This window comes from Gopherus evgoodei, chromosome 8 (genome assembly GCF_007399415.2).
Source record: "Gopherus evgoodei ecotype Sinaloan lineage chromosome 8, rGopEvg1_v1.p, whole genome shotgun sequence".
In the NCBI taxonomy this organism is placed as follows: domain Eukaryota; kingdom Metazoa; phylum Chordata; order Testudines; family Testudinidae; genus Gopherus; species Gopherus evgoodei.
The window spans coordinates 19,907,272-19,928,607 of record NC_044329.1 but is presented as its reverse complement, the minus strand read 5'-3'; positions in this window follow the sequence as shown (position 1 = coordinate 19,928,607).

Below are 21,336 nucleotides of genomic sequence, written 5' to 3'. Positions count from 1 at the left end.
GATTTGGTCCTGCTTTGAGCAGGTGGTTGGATTAGATGACCTCCTGAGGTCTCTTCCAACCCTGATATTCTATGAAATACATTGACGTAATGTTTGTTTGGTCCAAAGCAGGGGCCGGCTCCAGGGACCAGCCAAGCAAGCTGGTGCTTGGGGCGGCAGATTCCAAGGGGAGGCATTCCGACCAAACCTTTTTTTTTCTTTGTTCTTCGCTGCTTCTACCGCCCCTGCAGGTTTTTTCCTTTGGTTTGCTGCTCGTGCCGCCCTGGAGGGGGTGGCGGCGCGGAGGAGGGGAGCTGCTGGGAGCAGTGCCAGGTCTGCAGCAAGCCCAGCATGGCAGCCCGCATCCTTCTCTGCCTGCCCCCCAGAGTGACTCGGAGCCGTCCCAGCAGGCGGCGCAGCATGAGGGGCCGCATGGTGAGCGCCTCGCTTAAGGAAGCCCTGGCCGCCCCCTTCTCTCCCCCCACTCCCAGCAGCTGGTGGGCAGGTAGGTTGGTTTCCCGCCCTCCCCCCGCCGTTTGCTGCTCCAGCTGGACGGCAGGTTGGTTTCCCGCCCCCACCCCCCGGCTCCTTTGCTGCTCCAGCTGGTCGGCAGGTTGGTTTCCCGCTCCCCTCCCTTGCTGCTCCAGCCAGCCGGCAGGTTGGTTTTCCATGACCCCCCCCACCTTTGCTGTTCCGGCCGCTGCGCAAGTTTGTTTTTTTTTGCTTGGGGCGGCAAAAAAGCTAGAGCCGGCCCTGGACCAAAGACAGTAGTTTAATAAACATATAGCCATGACAGACCTTCCTGTTTAATGGAAGGTGGCATTAGTTCCTTAGCTAAGGAAGAATCCAGGAAAAGCAGTGTGAAAAAAGTTTACATCAGCAACCGTTCTGATCTGGTGAGTAGCAAAGGACTTCTGGTTCCCCCACCATTTTGTTTTGCCTCTTTCCACAAAAAAGGAAAAAAAAAAAAAAAGATTTTGCTGGAAAGTTGGCAAATGCATGAAGTGTTGTGGGAAATGCTGCCAGAGTTTTCTCTGCCAACCATCCGAGTCCCTGGGTGGAAATGGTGACATTTGGGCCTAGTTCAGACATGAAAATCAGCTTGTCACATATCATAATGAGAGCAGGTCCTGCTCCTTTTGACTTCATTGGGACCAGGCTTGGCTGCTCAGCACTCTCACAGCAGGTTACATGTTCAACACGCAGTACAAGCATTATTCCTCACAACAGCCCTGATGGATAATAGGTGAATCAATAATGTGGTTAACCCAGCAATAGAGAGGATAAAGTTGGGATCTTCAAAGGCATCCAAGGAAGTTAAGCACCCAACTCCCATTGAATTGGGCACCTAATTCCCTCAGACAATTTTGAAAATCCCAGACTAAGTGATTTGGATAAGGCCACTCAACAAGCCAGTCTGAGGAGAATGGTTAAAATTCACAAGGGGCCTGACTCCTAGCCCTGTGCGCCTTCTACTAGACTGCACTGCTTCTCAGTGAATTAATGTAGTTGATTGCTTGGGTTTTTTAAATGGTTTTTCTATACTCAGAAGCTATTTAGGACTTACACTTGTAATGCCTTTTCCAGGAATTTATCCTACTTTTCAGGTATGCTTTCATGCCTTTATTTGACATTCCTTGCCATAGTTTTTAATGTTCAGAAGCTGACTGGTGAATTGTGTTTGTATAAACACCCTGCAAAAGATAAAACCTGTGCATTGAAGTGACTAATAAAATGAGCTCTTTAGAATTGATTAATAAGCAATATGGCCAGAGCATTTCTCTCAAATACAAAGAACACAAACAAAATACAAGAACACAGACCATTGTATCCAATGGCACCTGCTGAGATGGAATTCAATTTGTTTCCATTGGGCTGTAACAAAAATCTTTTTTTTTTTTTAATCTGCTCCCTCGATCCTTTCCTAAAGAAACCCAATTTCACAAATGATGCATAAGCAATTTAAGTCAATAAATATGTTCTTTTTTTGTAGTGTGTAATAATGGTTCCTCCAAGGAGCTACCCTGGCTTGCTGACTTGAGGTCCTGGATAACTAACAACTGCCCTACTTCAGGCAGGCAGTTTTTTACATACCCAATTGTGTTGGCCTGCAACTGAATCATTACTGGGTTTAATGCCATGGATTTTCTATTGGTTAGGAATAACTAACTCCTGATGAGATTCATCATGAGCAGCCTCCATGCATATTGAGGAGGGGAGCATTCAAAAGGCCTCTGTATGTCACAAGATGTTTCAGTGTGGATGACATGATTTGGAGTTTTCAGTGGTGGGTTTCATTATCTTAACTGCAGCCATTGCTGACTGATGTGTTCCAAACCTACAGGAAGGAGGAAATCAAAGCAAAGAGAGAGGAGTTTTAGTTTTACATATTTGCAATAATAAAGGAAACGAAGACATTAAATTCTCCTCTGCTGTGCTTTAGAGAGAAGCCTTTCTGCAGCAACCTGTCTATTCATATGAATTAGGATGGACCAAGAAATCTACAACTGGGAGTAATGAGATGGAGTTGAGCAAAGATGAAATTTAGGTGGGACACTGGCAAATATTTAGGCTTGATTTGGCTACCCTTACTGATGTTGGTTTCAACAGGTCTATATATGCAGTAAAATGCCACTTAATGAGATAAAAGAAGGTCTGATAGACCTTTAAACGTTAAAACCAGCTGATTGTAGAATAGTCATGGAATCCCCATGGTTATAAGTCAGTTGCATCCCTTGTAGTAGAGAGGAGTGAAAACTCATTTGTCAAGAACACACAGGAAGTTCTTCACTCAGGCTGGTGGACACCAAAAGACCCTGTAGGCCACCCTGTCTCTTTACTTTACAGACTGACTACACAGTTTGTGCTACCTATTGTCACCACACACTCTCCCTGACTCCTCATGAAAGGGACTGTGAATTGCTGACAACTACATGGACTCAGCTAAGCTGTCATGGGGGGATGTTCCTCCATTTGCAGCATCGAGCAGGGTGAAATACTTGATCTACACAACAAGTATTTTTGAATCTCTTAAGACTTTTGATCCTGTGATTCAAGATTGGTGAGCGGGAGTTTCTCAGGATGACTGACTAGACATTGTTTTGTGTGTTTATGCTTTCTGTCTCTAGTCCCATGGTCCTTTGCTCATTTTTTTTTCACTCTGCTTTGAAACCAGAAGCCTCTGACTGACAATAACTGCCTCTAGGCTCCCATACTAACTTTAAATTGCATTTGATTTAAGGATGTTAATATGTCAGGGGATGGTGACATTTACTTCTACTTGGAACCAGTCACCTCTTCACATTAACATCCCTTACTTTGGCCTAGTCCACAGGGACATAAGCATAACACTTGTACAGAGTTAATTCAGGAGAGGTATATGACAAAGGACAAGATGGACAGCATGTCAGAACACTGCAGTCTGCACAAGCATCTTTTTATGAACAGTGGTGACCCTTGTCTCATAGAGAAGAGAATTAGAAGAAGCCTGTCCCCATACAGAGTATATCAGTGTGCATAAATAAATCCCATGAATGGGAGCTTTGTCAATCCAGTTGACAAAGTTCATGGCCTTTTAGATAAGAAACCCAGCCAAAAGCACATTTTTCTCTGGTCCTTTTTTCATCATTAGACTTGATAGCTTGGTGATATACAACAAGTCAATGAGATGAAAACCCACTGTAGAAGGAAATTCAGACAAGGACCATAGAATCTTTTTCTCTTTCCCCCACTGCAACTCTTTTTTTTATAAAAACATATTTTTTGGCTCAGCCAACAATATCTACCTTGATATCCAGAAACTTGGTGTCCAGAGGACAGCAAGCACTGCAGTCCTTTTACAGTAAAAACTATCACCTGCCCTTATTTATATTTAGGGGCATCTTGGGCACAGAAAAAATCCTGGGTTATGAGTGTGTATATGATTAGGTCAGTGGGGAAAGATGATAGGTGATAGCCAGGAAGAGTAGTATAAAGATAGCTGCAGCGGCACAGGAGCCAACAAACAGAGTTGTAAACAGGAGAGTTTGAGTGGGACTTCTGTTGGAGGAAAAGGCATTTGTAGAGGCTGGTAGGGGCAGTGTGCTGGGAGAGAAACTGAGCCCTGCTTAGGGGGTAGGGCTTCTCTGATTAGGGGTCCTATAAAGGTAGCCAGCTAGTCAGGCAGCGGCACAGACAGCTAGCAAACAGAGCTGTAAACAGGGGAGTTTGGGGGAAGATTAGGAGAACTAGGCAGAGGAATGGACAGGCTAGTGTGTGGTGTTCTGGCAGTGTTGTGGTGCTCATTGGGGGTTTGCTTGCTGTGGGCAGCGGTGTTTTGGTTTGGTTTGTGTTTCCCAGACTAACAGGTCTTAGGTGAGAAGGCTATGACAGATACAGAGGCAGCAGTGCTAGTGATCCAAGCAGTGGAAGACACAATGAAGATGACTGGATGTGAAAGCTGCGGCATGTACATGATCCTCGAGGGGGGTACCTGAAAAGAGTTTTGTCTGCATGAAGGGCCGCCTGGTACAGCTGATGGAAGAAAAGATCTGAGGATTGGAGATGCAGGTGGAAACTCTGGTTGAGTTTAGAAGGGGGTTCGAGCAGATGATGGAGCAAAGACATGAGGAGGCTGAAGGGAAAAGCTCAGACTTGCAGATGAAAGCAGGACCAAAGAATTCTGAGGGGAGACTGCTAGGTGAGGAAAGTGGATAGTGGAAGCATGTGACTAAGAGAACCAGGGAGAGGAAAAGACGGGCTAGTGAAGGAGAAATAGAGCTCAGGAACAGGTTTGCAGAGTTGGAAAATGAAGAAGGGGCACAGCAGGTGGTCACTGAAGGTGGGAGGGCAAGGAAAAAGAGAAGAGCAGCTAGTTCTATAGGAAAAGGGGAAGAGTCAATGGAGATAACACCTAATATGAGCCCCAAGAGGATACAGGATGGGTTGCAAGGGAAAATACGAATTGAGAGAACTTGCAGCCAGAGGGAACAGGGGACAGAGCGGAGAATCGCACCATCACCAGGAAAAGGCAGGTCTACATGATTGGAGACTCCTTACTGAGAAGAATAGACAGGCCTGTAACCAGAGCTGATCCAGAGAACAGAAGGGTGTGCTGTCTGCCAGGTGCTAAGATACGGGATGTGGACATGAGGCTGAAGATGATCCTAATGGGAGCAGGAAAGAATCCACTGATTGTCCTTCAAGTGGGAACAAATGATACAGCTAGATTCTCACTGGAACGTATCAAGGGAGACTATGCCAGGCTGGGTAAGACGCTTAAGGAAATCGAGGCTCAGGTGATCTTCAGTGGGATTCTGCCTGTTCCTAGAGAAGGGCAACAAAGGTGTGTCAAGATTATGATGATCAACAGATGGCTCAAGCAGTGGTGCTATAAGGAAGGCTTTTGGGATGTATGGCCACCAGGAGGCATTCATGGACAGAGGACTGTTCTCTCGGGATAGACTGCATCTGAGTAGGGAGGGAAATGGACTTCTAGGATGGAGGTTGGCACAACTGATTAAGAGAACTTTAAACTAGGAATTTGGGGGAGATGGTTGGGAGATGTCCAGGTAATCTCCACACTGGATTTTAACATTGAGAGGGAAGAAAAACAAAGTAAGAGAGGATACAGCCATGGGTAGGAGAATGGACATAAGGAGGAAGGGTAGTGTAGATACCAGTCTAATAGGTGGTGCTGGCGGTAGAATGTCTGTGCCTAATCGGGTAATAAAGGAGCGAAGCCAAACAGCAAGAATTTAGATGTGTGTGCACCAATGTGAGGAGCCTAGGTAACCAAATGGAGGAACTAGAGTTACTGGTGCAGGAAGTGAAACCAGATATTACAAGGATAACAGAAATATGGTGGAATAATAGTCATGACTGGAGTACAGGTATTGAAGAGTATGTGCTGTTTAGGAAAGACAGAAATAAAGACAAAGGTGGTGGAGTAGCATTGTATATCAATGATGAGGTAGGCCAAAATGAAGTAGGAAGTGATGGAATCGATAAGACAGAGACTGTCTGGGCAAAAATCACATTGGGGAAGAAAGCTACTAGAGCCTCCCCTGGGATAGTGCTTGGGGTGGGCTATAGACCACCAGGATCTGATTTGGATATGGATAGAGACCTCTTTAATGTTTTTAGTGAAATAAACAGTAATGGGAATTGTGTGAGCATGGGAGACTTTAACTTCCCAGATATAGACTGAAGGACAAGTGCTAGTAATAATAATAGGGCTCAGATTTTCCTGGATGTGATAGCTGAGGGACTCCTTCACCAAGTAGTTGCTGAACCAACAAGAGGGATGCCATTTAGATTTGTGTTTGGTGAGTAGTGAAGACCTCATAAAATGGTTGTAGGGGACAACCTTGGTTTGAGCAATCATGAGCTAATTCAGTTCAAACTAAATGGAAGAATAAACAAAAATATATCTGACTAGGGTTTTTTATTTCAAAAGGGCTAACTTTCAAAAATTAAGGAAATTAGGGAAGTGGACTGGACTGAAGAACTTGTGGATCTAAAGGCAGAGGAGGAGGCCTGGAATTTCTTCAAGTCAAAGTTGCAGAAACTATCAGAAGCCTGCATCCCAAGAAAGGGGAAAAAATTCATAGGCAGGAGTTATAGACCAAGCTGGATGAGCAAGCATCTCAGAGCGGTGATTAAGAAAAAGCAGAAAGCCTACAAGGAGTGAAAGATGGGAGGGATCAGCAAGGAAAGCTACCTTGTTGAGGTCAGAACGTGTAGGGATAAAGTGAGAAAGGCCAAAAGCCATGTAGAGTTGGACCTTGCAAAGGGAATTAAAACCAATAGAGAGGTTCTCTAGCCATATAAATAAGAGGAAAACAAAGACAGAAGTGGGACTGATAAACACTGAGGATGGAGTGGCAGTTAAGGATAATCTAGGCCAGGCCCAATATCTAAACAAATACTTTGCCTCAGTCTTTAATGAGGAGCGTAGGGATAATGGCAGAATGACAAATGCGAATGAGGATATGGAGGTAGATATTACCGCATCCGAGGTAGAAACCAAACTCGAACAGCTTAATGGGACTAAATCGGGGGGGCCCAGATAGTCATCCAAGAATATTAAAGGAATTGGCACATGATATTGCAAGCCCATTAGCTAGAATTTTTAATGAATCTGTAAACTCAGGGGTTGTATAGTATGACTGGAGAATTGCTAACACAGTTCCTATTTTTAAGAAAGGAAAAAAGTGATTCGGGTAACTACAAGCCTATTAGTTTGACATCTGTAGTATGCAAGGTCTTTGAAAAATTTTTGAAGGAGAAAATAGTTAAGGACATTGAGGTCAATGGTAATTGGGACAAAATACAACATGGTTTTACAAAAGGTAGATCATGCCAGACCAATCTGATCTCCTTCTTTGAGAAGGTAACAGATTTTTTAGACAAAGGAAATGCAGTGGCTCTAATTTACCATGATTTCAGTAAGTCATTTGATACGGTTCCACATGGGGAATTAAAGACTAAGCTTGATAAGTTTATGGAGGGGATGGTATGATGGGATAGCCTAATTTTGGCAATTAATTCATTTTTGACTATTAGCGGTAAATATGCCCAATGGCCTGTGATGGGATGTTAAATGGGATGGGATTTGAGTTACTGCAGAGAATTTTTTCCTGGGTGTCTGGCTGAGTCTTGCCCACATGCTCAGGGTTTAGCTGATTGCCATATTTGGGGTCAGGAAGGAATTTTCCTCCAGGGCAGATTGGCATAGACCCTGGGGTTTTCTCGCCTTCCTCTGCAGCGTGATATGAGTCGCTTGCTGGAGGATTCTCTGCACCTTGAAGTCTTTAAACCATGATTCGAGGACTTCAGTAGCTCAGACATAGGTTAGGGGTTTATTACAGGAGTGTGTGGGTGAGATTCTGTGGCCTGTGTTGTGCAGGAGATCAGACTAGATGATCATAATGGTCCTTTCTGACCTTAAAGTCTATGACCCTAAAATATATTTTGGTGATAGATTGGGGCACTGGGAACAGGCCTTGGAATTAAAAATGGTTACTCATTGGTATACTTCCAAGTGTAGAACAAGAAAGATACAAGATTATAAATAGTACAGGTAGTTTAAAAAGGCACATGGAGTGGATTTCTTTAGCAAAGTACAAACTAACATTTTGGCAACCTCTGTTTCATGATTCTGCAGTGCCGATATAAGTAATTTTCAGCCTGATCCAAGTGAGATATTTTGTGTGAGCTGGAGGTACTGGATCTTGAGCAGGAAGGAGGACTAGCTAATGGTGAATCTGCCACCTCTTACTAGTCCTGGCTGTAACTGACAGAAGCTAAAGAGATTTATATAATACACTGGTACTGGCACAATATTTTAAAAGCACATGCTGACTCTTCTCTATAGTTTTGGTCTCTAGCCCACTTCGAAAGGCACTGATGTATCTGTAGCCACGTGGACCAAAGCCACTATACATGTCCTAGTGACTCTGAGTGAAAGCACTGACTCCCAGCTGAGGCAGGCCTCGTTGCCATAGCATCTGAATATTTCATCATCTTTACTGGATTTGATGCTCACGATACGCCTATGAAGTACAAAAGTATTATTCCCATTTTACAGATGGGGAACATAAAGTACATTAAGTGACTTGCCCAAGGTCATACTGTAAATCTGTGACTAAGCTGAGAATTTAACTGAGATTTCTTGTCAATCCAGTACCCTTTCCACAAAACCATCCTTCTTGTGGCCACTGTGGGGAGTATTGTACACTGTAGGAAACCCTATTAAAAAAACTAGACCATGGTGTATTTTAAAAGATTTGTTTAAACACTCATTGTTTAATAGGAGAGCCTTATATGCAAATATAAAAGATCTCCTTGATCCTGCTGCAATCTGTAGGAAAATAATAGCATCTGACAGGTGACCTAGTTTACATTCTGCTTACTTTACACTAAGTAACAACTGTAAGAGAACAGTGTGTTCAGAACGCTGCTGCTGCTGCTTCTCCCCTTTGATGCAAGTGACAAAGGGAAAACTATTATTTCTACAAATACAGGGTGTTCCTGCTCCACAGATAAACCAAGTCTGCAGACTAGCTATTGTCAACCTTTGCTAAGGTGTCTAGCTTAGGGTGACCAGACAGCAAGTATGAAAAATCAGGACAGAGTATGGGGGGTAATAGGTAACCATATAAGAAAAATTCCCAAATAGCGAGACTGTCCCTATAAAATCGGGACATCTCGTCACCCTAGTTTTAGCTGCATGATGCTTGTACAATGCCATTAGAAGCTCTTGTCATGTCCCAGTACACTGTGGTTAGAGAGAGGGCAAAGTTCTTAACTGCTTATCGCCTCTTAGGCTTTCACCTACCATGAATATCTCAGCACCCATTGGGAGCTGAAAGTGTTGAGCCTTTCCCAGTTCAGGGTCTTAGAAGACCTTGCAGAATCTTGTCTTAGAAATACTTTTGACTTTGTCCAGTATGATCCCATTTAACATGGATCTGTGGTTGTATTCGTTAACTATTCCTGGACATATTATGTACTGACAGTGGGGAAAAATTAGGTACCTACAATTTCTGCTAATACAATATTTTAGACTTTTATTTCATTTTTTTTAGTTGATTGCTGTTGCCACAGGGGCTCCTGTGCTTAGGGTTCTCTGTAGATTTGTATTCTGAAATGCTGTTAAAGTAGTTGCTTATTAATACTCTATATTAAAGTCTTCTAGAATCAAATCTTTTCTAATTAGTAATGTTTGAGTGCCTTTTCCATTATTCATTAGGGGAGAAGAAATGGGTTACTCCTTCACAGCCTCTTGCAGAGTGCAGAGTTATTAAGGTTACTCTGCTACAATTCAGGCAGCTCCAACTGCAATGGTAAATTTCCACTCAGATTTTCTGAGAAATTAGGGGGTGGGGTGGTGGTGCAATGTGCTTGTGCTGCTAATTCCTTTTGCATAGACACTTCTCTTTGCCCACTGGCCACAAACATGCCCACCTCTTCAGACACATTAAAACAGACATGCATTCAGACTGTGTATGTGTAGGGGTGAGACGAACATTCATGCACACATGTGGTACTCCACACACACAATATATGCTCTTCCTCAGAGCCATGACTAACCAGACATTCCCTTATTGTGCAGTCCCACAAACAAACACACACAGACACACACACAGATTTAAATACGCACATATATATCCGCTTTCACCTTCATACCCAACACACACACACTCTGATTTGGTACAGGAAATTTATCTCTTATTTCATTTCACAAGTAACAGGTGTTTTATCAGGGGAGGATGCATTAAAAAGAAATTAAGGATGGTAATAGGTGCTATGAATATCAGGCTTTTGACAGGCAAAATAAAATATTTAGGCTCAGGACCCTAAACCTAATTCCCATTCCATCCATAGCTAAACAGCAGCTAAAAACAATCATTTATGCCAGCGTATCTATTCTTGTCCTTACTGCTAACAATCATAGTCTGTCTGAGGAGTTTTCAACACTCCGTAGGTTCAGAGAAAGGGGAAGGAGGTCAGACAGGATGTAGTCAGATGTCTTCTTCTCAGCTCATGTATCACGTATAGTTCCAGACAGACCAGATGAAAAGCAAAAGAGGGTGGAAAGTTCCTCTCTTGGCAGAGATTAATAAATTGTTTCTGATGCCTTCAGTCTTCAGATTCTTGCCTACTGGCAGAAGCAATCCAGAGGGATAAGCAACAGAAGCAACGTTATGGGCACCCGAATTCTTTCTCTCTCTAAGGTCAAATGTGATTTAGGGTAGGCTTTCTGGTTCAGAGGAGAGAGGTTGTGGGGGAAGTTAATAAATATGTACTTTGTTTTCTTTTCAAAGCTGGAGATTTTCTGCCATTAACTGTTTATATCTATTCGGAGTGCTTCGCTACTCAGAACTGGAAACTGGGCTGTGTTCAAGCATTTTTAATGTGAAGGATCTCTGGAGACTTTGACTGGGGCACTTATTATGGGCGAATGCAACACTGATGCTGTGTGATGGATGGGAAGGGCATCCACCTGGAAGATTTGCTAGGTGTAGCACTTGTGCAACGCATCCTGCCTTCCACAGCTGCCTTCAACTGAAACCGGCTCATCATCATCTTCTCCTCCCGGGCAGCATGATCCCAACTCTGTTGAAGTAAACAGGATTCTCCTAGCTGACATCAGTGGCTTTGGCTCAATCCCTGGGAGTTTAAGGCCTGAGCCAAAGCTTGTTAAAGTCAGTTGAAAACAGATATAGTTGTGAATTTTTGACAAAATGTTTTTTCTTTGGAAAAATGCTGCTTTGCTGATGTTGTAATTCTTTGAAGGAAAGTGAAGGTTTTGACTAATTTCCTGTTTGGAAAAAATGTTTTTTTTAATTTTTTTTTGAAATTGTTCAAATTTCCCATTTCTTCATTTTCAAATTGAAAACTCTATTTTTGGGGTTTGAAACAACTTTTCAAATGTAAGTTTATAGTTAAATCAACACCAAATGGTTTGAAATGATCAAAACAAAATAGTTGGACCCAAAATGAAATTTCTTTGGATTTTTAGTTTGTGAAAATTTTCCAGATTTCAACTTTTTGTCCCATTTGGGATGGGGAGGGGCATTTTTCAACATCTTGAAAATGTTCATGAGCTGAGAGAACCATTTCCCTCCCAGCTCTAACTGAGAGACTCCCATAGACTTCAATGGGCTTTGAATAAGACCTTTAGGTTATGCACTTGTCAAGGGACACATTTTATTCAATGCTTAGTTAACTCCATGTTGCACTCTCTGTTGCAGATAACAACCCTTAGAAAGCTTGAAAATGAAATATATTTCCTTAACAAACATTTGCATATACAGCATATGCGTGCAAAGAGAACACCAGCTTGTTAGGGTAGGGTTACTCATGGCCACTGACCTGCACATGAGGGTTTATTAAGTGTGCTGGGGTGTGTAAATCTCACACTGGCAGTGACAAAGCTAAAGGGAGCCAGAAAGCCCAGTCAGCCCATTCTGTGACACCTGCCCCCAACAGGTAATTAAGGATTACACTCAGCTATGTAGAATTAGACTGGCTGGGGAGGACTTCAGGCCAATAGGGGGAGAAGATCCAGGAGAGAGATAATTGCAAGTTTCCTCTCTGGGAAGGGACACAGAGGTATCTGCAGGAAGGAACTTGTACCCTGGGACTGAACCTGAAGGAAGAGGGCAGCTGGGGAGAAGGAGACTCCTAAACCAGGCCTGGGAGAGGAGAGATTCCTAGGAAAAAGCCTTGAGGGTCAGTGGTTTAGGAAGAACTGGGCCCCAGGGAGAAAGCCCTGGGAAGCAGTGCTCTGTAATAATAGAGTGAGGAAGAACTTGGCAGAGCCTGGGAGATGAGTGAAGAATCAGTGTAAGATTGACTGTAGGAAGGCTGGAAGAGCTTTTGTTCTTTTGATTTCTGAGTTGGGACATCGTTACCCTAGAATGGGTGGAACTCTTACTGAGACCTGTCTGGAGGCTTACGTCAACTCTCAGACCACCAAAGTCCAGAGGAGGAGGGTGAGGCAAAGAGGCTGCAATGCTGGATCTTGCTATGAGGAGATGCTCTGGGACGGTGAGACAATGACAGTAAGTTAGTGCTATAACCCTCTCTTCACTCTCATTTGATGGGTTCTAATTTCATTTACCAGTACATGGTGGGGAAAGTGGTCTTTCTAGAAGATTCTGATGTTAGTGTTCTATCATCCACTGATGAAGTTCAGTTTGAAGTACTGCCCTCAAAATATTGAATTCCTACCCAAACCTTACTTGAACAACCTTTAAGATGATCACCTTGATCCATTTCTGCTTTATCACCAAATCAGTCTTGTCCCTTGAAAATACCCCAAACAATTAGCTTGTGGCAAAGATGCCAATAACCAGGCTGATTACTTGTGGCTTTGGGATTTTTTTTTAGTCATTCAGTGGTGAAATGATTAAACTGAACAAAGAACAAATGGGTCTCAACTGGCCATGTATAAACTTATGCTGGAAATTAGGACCATGTTTCTATCCATCAGACAAGTTCTGGAATGGCCTTTTCAATAGGAGTACATGGAATTGTGATGATTTGGGGGATCTATCTGTATAAGTGAAAACATTAAAAGACAAATAAGGTGGTGTGTCCTTGTAGGATTTGTTTTTTATTATTATTAATGTAACCATTGTTCTTAGGATACACAGGCCATCATTTCCTGTCTGAGCTGGATGGAAAATTTGCTGCTCTTAAATAAAATGGCTTAAAAATGAGGTGGCGAGAAAGTTTGTCCTCTGCTCTTTCATGAGGAATATTGCAGTACAAGCCACTATATGAAACATCTATGTATGTTGAATTTTGATCCCAATGTTCATTCAAAGCTCCCTGAATGTTTCAGGGTCAGTGGATTTGTTCCAGCTCAACTTGGCTGAAAATAAATACCAGTAGGGTATTTTGCAGTTGATGCTTAGAAGCTGGGCTCTTGGGTTTATATCTGATCTCATGAGAGTGAAAAAGAGGAGAAACTCTATTAAAGTCAGTGGATTTACAGCAGTGTGAAAATGGTGTGACTGAGATCAGAATCAGGCTAGAGGGTGATTTTAGGAAATACGGACGTCCATTCATGATTGTGTGCAGTATTGTTGTAGTCATATTGGTTCCAGAATATGAGACACCCAAGGTGACTTAGGTAATATCTTTTTTTTATTAGATCAATTTCTGTTGGTGGAAGGTACAAGCTTTCAACCTACACAGAGTTCTTCAGGTACAGGGAAAGAAATAAGAATATCTGATGATTGACAAGGTAGCCTTGTGATTTTGAGTTAATTATTTGACAATAAATAAAAAGTGACCATTATCTGCAGACAGCAATTACTTGTCATACAGAACACGCATGACCACTGTCATATGTCCACTGGACACCTATTTTTGATCTTTTGGACATGATTTTCAAAAATGTTCTCACAAAGCAGTTTTACACAGATGAGGCATGCAATTTCTTAGTTTTTTTCTATGGAAGAAATAACAAATGAATAGACTTGACCACTTCTTTACTGGTAACACAATCAGGTACACTGTTGACACACTAATGGAGACCTTCCCAGTGCTCCAATGAAACCAGATAGAGCACAGTCAAGCACTGTGAAAGTTCTGCCCATCTCAGCTTTGCCACTGCACCTCTCTCCTGACCTAGAGCAGACCTCTAAAACTTCAGTCCTGGAGTGCCACAAAGCATTTTGGGTGCATCTCAACCCTTGCCTGGAGCAAATTCCTGACAGTTAGGTCCTGAGCCTGTCTTGACCACAAACAATCAATCGAGCCAAATAATGCAGAAAGATGTGTTAAATGTAGAAAGACGCATAAACTGGACTTCTAAGTTGTTGATAATCTTTTATTTCTTCAGATATCTTTCAAGAGATCGCAGGAGTGCTTTTTCTCTTTGTAACTGATTATATGATCTGAGAGAAACCAGGTAAGAAGGGAGAGAAGAGAAACCCAGAAAGACTTTCAGTGTGTTTGTGCTCTGAAGAACAAAGGCATTTTAAGTTCCTTTGTGGGAAATTTCTACATTCTTCCAAAGATTTATTTTGTTTCTGTATTAGAGAGATGGGGGTGAGCTGGAGTTTGGCTCTAGAGCTGAGCTTTCTCAAACCTCAGTGGTATTTAGACTCTGGGTTTTGAGTTTAGACTCTGGGTTTTGAGTTTAGATACATTACAGAGGTAAGACCCTCCATGTGTGTTTGTGGGGGGAGCGGGGGAGGGAATAGGGGGTGAACTTCATATCCAGATTCAAAGTTTTCCTCCAGTTTCGGGATGTTTGGGTATGGGGGTTTGGTTTGGAACCATCTCTAAGCTCAGACTCAGACCAGGCAGAGAGAGAGAGTGAAACTTCTGTGAGTTCCAAATGCCTTGATGGCTTGTTTTCTGAGGTCATTCAGGCAGAGAACAGCAGTGAGTTCATGTTCAGGCCAAAGACCAGTGGCTCAAGACTCGGATCTATTTTTAAAAACAGGAAGAAAATCCCAGCGAAGAAGCTTGTCCATAATCCAAGTTCCTAATTTTGCAGGCTCTTCAGAGTTCTAACATGACTGAAAATGGCTTAAATTCTCAAGGGATAAGTGTCTTAGAAATAATATGCTAGATAGAGCAGGCCTGCTACTCCTATTACTAAACCTGCTGCCACTGAGGGCAGTTTAGCAAAAGCAGACTTAATTGGTGTTGCACCAGGGAGGATTTTGGCCCACTTTAAGTCTTAAGCAAACATTGACTCTGCTTCTGCTCACCATCCATACCTGCTAAGTAATCAGCACAATTTCCAGTGGCAGCTTAGTTTTGTCCTTATGCGAAGGCACCATCCCTGGATTGAGAACAGCCTACAGGGTTCCATTGTTCAGTCACTTGTAGCATTTCCCCCCTTTGAGGAAGAACAAAGGTAGTGGGATAGATTTCAATAGTCCAGTCTGCCTTCCAGGAATTCCTTTCAGTGGAATCTGTTGATTTATTCCTAAATGACTGGGACTTTTTGACAGGTCTTCACGACACCGTTTCAGTGCCTCCCTACCAGCATCAAACCTTTTGACTGACTTCGATGTAAATCTCACCAGAGGAGTAGCCATTAGCTAGCACTGATATATGAGCTTTGAAATCCTTATTTGTATAGTTCAGGATGTAAAATCTATGCTCATCAAAGCAGACTTACTTGCAGTACAGATTTCCTAGCATGGATGCAGTTCAGAAATAAAGCTTGTGAGAAAGTGTGTTGCCCCCAGTCTACAAACTTTGCTAATTCTTGGGGCAACCTTTGCACTGTCACTTAAAATAACTGATTTGTAATATGGATACTGGGATCTCTCAGGCTTGACAAATGAGCTTTCAGGAAGGTTCTGTGCACAAAGAAAGCCCTCTGAAGTTTGCATAATAACCCCCAGCCACGGAGTATCTTTCATAGATGTCTTTAAAAAATTACGGTTCTGCTTCTATGCACAATGAGCAAAACATGTACTTTTGGGTTAACAAGCCTTTTATCTTAGATCTAAAAACCTCAGCCATAAGGAACAAAAGTAAAGCCTCCAGGACAGAGCACTGTGTGTGTCCTCTGTAACAGGCTCAGTCATATGTGAGGATCAAATAGCTGCTGATCTCTGTACAGGTTGCCCATATGAGGAAAAGGTGGATATAGGGACAGTCCTGATATTCAGGGCTTTTTCTTATATGGGCACCTATTACCCTCCACACTATGTCCCGATTTTTCATACTTGCTATCTGGTCACCCTAAGGCCAGCTGACTCAGGCTCATGGGACTCAGGCTAAGGGACTGTTTAACTGTGGTGGTTTAACTGCGGTTGCACCCAAGCTCTGGGACCCTCCCAACTCACAGGGTCCTAGAACCCAGGCTCCATATATAAAACATACATACAGTATTGTATGTTTTATATAGGGCATTGTACTCCAATTTTAAGATATATTAGAACTATAAAATGTACCTGCACCCAGAGGCTGAACTAATCTATAAATGATAAATCTGACCCCCTACTATATACAGCATATGGCACAATGTATAAAATCTTAAACAATCCTCATGATTGTTATTTTAGGTCCTACCCTCACATAAGCCCCATTTACTTCAGTCTGTCTGGCTGCAGAGAGCAGCTTGCAGAAGCAGGGCTGTAGCCAGTATACAACACATGGTTATTTAAGATGTGGCATGGTGGACTACAGGCCGGATCCTCCCCTGCCTTGCACTCTGTGTCATCAAAGTGTGCAAACAGAGCCACTCTGATTTGTTGTGACCAGCTGCCAACTTGACCAACTCACTGTGTATTGAACTAGGTTTATCAACAGCTACAAGCAGGAGTCTCTACAGCTTAAGCTAAAGAGTTAAACTCTTGCACCTAAGACTATAACAGTCTCACTGCACCTAAGACTATAACAGTCTCACAGCCTCTGTTAATTGGGTCTAGGGGGGGATGTGTAATACACACTGATCTGTGTGGGTTACACTTGCATGTTATACTCCTTTTGCACAGGTGTAAATGATGAGGTGCAAAGCAGAAAGGAAGCGGGGCCTACATGTTTTGAATATAACGAAAACTGGACACTTTATTAATGCTTTAATGAGCCTGAATGGATCTTTATTAATATTCTACAGTATATATTTAGGTTTGCGCTGTTACTTTTTAGGCTCATTTGAATATCTTGAGGAAGAGGCTACTTTTCCCTGTACAAAGTAGAGTGTGACTTTACACACATTTCTGAGTGGACCCTACCCACTTCTGCTCTCAAAGTATGTTTTCTTTTTATTAAGTCAGTGGAGAGTATCACTTGCCCAATTGCAGCAAATCTGCAGCCAGATGTCAGCTCTGATTCCATCACTACATAACTAGGACAGAGAAAGGACAAATAGGTTACTCTGCACTTCAGCTGTGGGAAGAATTAACTTCGCTCTTCCTTACAGCACCATCTGGGTTTAGTGAAGTTAATTCTCCCCTGTGCCCGGAGTTCATTCCCGTAAATAATTTTGTTTTGCAAATGCTGTTCCTTCCTTTTTCTAATTGATACATAATGGCTGACTCCTTGATCTTCTCCTTCCGTCTTCCTTAGTCCATCTTTAATCGCTCTCTTAAAATGAGAAGTTGCATGAACAACTGCCAGAGCCAATGTACAGTGTTTAATGCATGTTTTTAAATATGCAAAATTAGAGTGCTGAGAGTTCCTTGGTTGGAATGATAGCGAAGGAGTGTGACCTACTGCTAAGAGCAGTAAACTGGGAAACAGGACTCCTGAGTTTTAGCCTTGGCTCTGCAATTTGACTGGGCTGTGGATTTGGGCAAGTCATTTAACCTCTCTGTGCTTCGTTTTTCCCTCTGTAAAATGAGGAGTGTAAGCAGTGGAATAGATAGTTAGCTAATATTTCCAAAGTGTTATGGCCCAGATCTTCAAAGGCATTTAGGTGCCTACCTCCCACTGATTTCAATGAGAGTTAAGCAGGGGTGTAGCCATGAGTGGGCCGCAGCCCACACACTTATCATCCAGGCCCACCCAAATCTGAGCAGGGGTGTTGTGCTGCCACAGCAGCCCGAAGTGTCATTTGGGCCCCTGAAATCCAGAACCCAGCTTTGTGCCTGTCCTTCAGAAAGCTATGCTCCAGCAGCTCTGCTTTGCCATTTTCTGAGCCGCCCCATGCACGTGCCCAGCTTGGGAGCCCTGTATTTGGGGGAACCAGGGCTAGGAAGAAGATGTGGCATCGGGGGAGAAGCTGGGCTAGCACAGTCTGTCATTGCCTGTCCAACCGAAAGTTGGGGCCCACCCAAATTTCCACTCCTAGCTACGCCACTGGAGTTAAGTGCCTAAAAACGCTTAATGATCTGGGCCTATTCAATGAAAGGCTCTAGAGGAGTGTAAAGTGTTACTGTTGCTTTGTATATGGCTGTCCTTGAAAACCATTCCTAGGTAACTTCAGGGCCTTCACCCACAGTACTGAGTGATACAGCCAGGCTCCATGAACTGCCATGTTTGCCTGTTATCTAACAAGCTTACTTAACTGTCTTAAAGTTAGTGTATAAAACATTGAAATATTTTCGCACCATGAATACTGTCTGCTGCCATACATCCCATCACAGTAGTTAAGATGCACAGAGCGGGAAGGGCTCTCTGTCCAAAAGACAGGAGGCGGGGCCTTTATTATTGGAGGCTGCAAACCTGGAGTGTTAACCTCACTCAACACATGCCCATTTAGGGCCCCCTTCTGGGTGAGGCTCACTGAAGTTACTAGAGCCAACTAGTGGAATGCTGTGAATTTGACCCAAGGTATTTTTTTGTTGCTGCAGTGAATTTTATTTTGCATGTTGGGAGACAGGTGGCGTGGTGTGATGTTGCATTATTTCCTTCATTAATTGCTGTCATGACTGATTTAAAAAAAAAATAAAAATAAAAAAATAAATAAAAAAGTACCCCACTAGGTTTCAGGTTTTTGTGTCATGCCACCAAAAGTCAAAGGGAAACCACCATCCTGAATTCAGATGTTGGCAGCATAAGGAGAAAAATTATTTACAAATATTGTTTTAAAATATATTCCTGTGGGTGTCTGATCTTCTGCTGATTCTTACAAACTTTTGCAGTTCACCTTTTAAAGGGCATGTATTCTGAAACCTGTGGATGTGTAACCAGACTTAGGGTTTTAGATGGATTGACTGCATCATGTTCTGTATTTGACCCAGCAAACACTCCATATTTCTTGAAAGCCTTGTAACAGCTGTCCTGCGGAAGGTAAACAAAGTATGACTGAACATATGTGGATGCCTCTGAGTCTGATCTATCAAAGATGCTGTTTTGCAGCCTTAGGAGGGTTCACAATAGTGGGGCTGCATTCGCTTTTCCTTTCACTAAATTTGTCTCTGTCTATAGGTTATTTGCCTCCCTGTAGAAACCTGGGCTCTTTTATATGCAGTAGTTAGGGGTTTTTGGATTTTAAAATGCCAAGTGTTAACTGTCCATATGGAAATAAAATTGGGTCTTGAAACATACATATGTATAGCTAGCTAACTACATACATATGTAAACATATCTATCTAGCAAAAACAATTTTTGTTGTCTTGTAAATAAGGCATAGAACTGGGAATGAGGGAACCTGGGTTCTTTTCCTGGCTCTGCCACTGATTTTCTGTGTCACCTTGGACAAGTCACTTCACCCTTCTGTGCTTGTATTTCCCCTCCTGCCTGTTGTGAATTTCATTATTTATACTGTAAACTCTTTGGGACAGCAAATCTCTCTCACCATGTGTTTGTACGCTGCCTAGCACAAGGGAGGCCCAATCTCAGTTGGGGTCTCTAGGTTATACTGTAATATAAATAGTAAGAAGAGCAGCAAGCAAAGTGCCTAGCTCATGCAAAAGGTTTCCTTGTGTTCAAGAAATCTGTAGTGTGCTCATGTACCACTGAATGTAATACAAAAGCCTACATGATGAGCCAGAGTTAGTATTGGAACACGGGATCCCTGCCTCTTAGCTCCATGCTCATGTCTCTGCCCCATACTGATTCTAGTTCTATGCTGGCTTTCCTCTTGGATGCTGAAAATATATTTTAAATAAGCAGACTAGGATGCTTTTATTTATTTATTTATTTATTTGTGTTTAGCTGAATAGTTTAAATGATATTGAAATTGTTCTACTTGGTGAGGTAAGAGCAGTGTTTTCCAGCTGGGATTCAGGAGACTGGTTCCTGTTGGGATAGCTTAATTATGTTTTTGCTAATTATCTTCATATCTAAATCTTAATTTATTTAGCTTTAATGAAGTTGCTCTAAGTCTGAAGCTTTCAAGCTATTATTTCTAAACCTTGCTCTTTATCTCTGTTCCCGCTTCTTATCCAGCCCCAGATTGGAAGTGATAGAAAGTTCTTGTTCTCTGGCTGTTATGCGATGTGTTGCTGGCTCTCAATCCAGTGCCTTGTGGATATCTGTTTACATTGCAAAAGGTACTGTGAAAGGAAGCCTTCGCTGGTTCCCCAGGGAGAACTGGATATGACATTCTTCAAAGCCCATCAGTTCTGCTGCTTGCACGGGCTGGAGTGGTTTTATAGAAAATGATCAACTCTTTATTCTTTACACAGTCTGTAGCCCCTAGATTGCTGTTAGTCACCTCAGAGTATTGTGTAGGGTAGATGACACCATGTCAGCCCACTTTGTTGGGTCAATTTTAGTAGGCACCCAAATTACTGGAAAGATTTCAGAGAAGAGAAAGAAAATGAATGAAGGGTCTGATTAGTAAACAGAGATTAAAAGAACTAAATGTTAGGTATCTTGGCTAAGTGACCGAGAGAAGTCACAGTGACTGTCTACAAGTATTTGAAAGGTTTATACAAGCACCAACAGGAATTGTTTAGTGTGATCCAATGAGGGTGTATTGAGAAGCAATGGCATAGCATTAGGTAAAGAAAAAAATCTCCAGGCTCATCAAGAAACTATTCTTAATAGTGAAATCTATTAAGAATAGTCTTCCAGGGAGAAAGATGAACTCCATTGTTGAGACATTTTATGGACTGGGAAAACAGTTGGTAACTCTACTTTAGGGAACAATCTTGCATAAGTAAGGAACATGGGCTAAATGAGCAGCAACAGGTCTTTTCCTCTAATTTCACTGATTCCATGCTTAGTTGAAGACTAATAAAGATCAAAATATTTCGGGTATCATGAATGGCTAGTGTTTTTGGTGTTTGAAGTCCCTGTCACTAAAGAACATTGCTGCTATTGCTGGGAAAAGAAATTAGAATGAAATTTCATCTTCTCATTATTATTTGTTTCCTTTTCCCAAAACAGAAAACACCATCTACAAAGACTGCAACTAGCAAATAGTATGAATAATTCATTCTGTCTAATTTCACACTATTTCAGCTTCTTTACTGGCTTCTAATTAACATGTGTAGA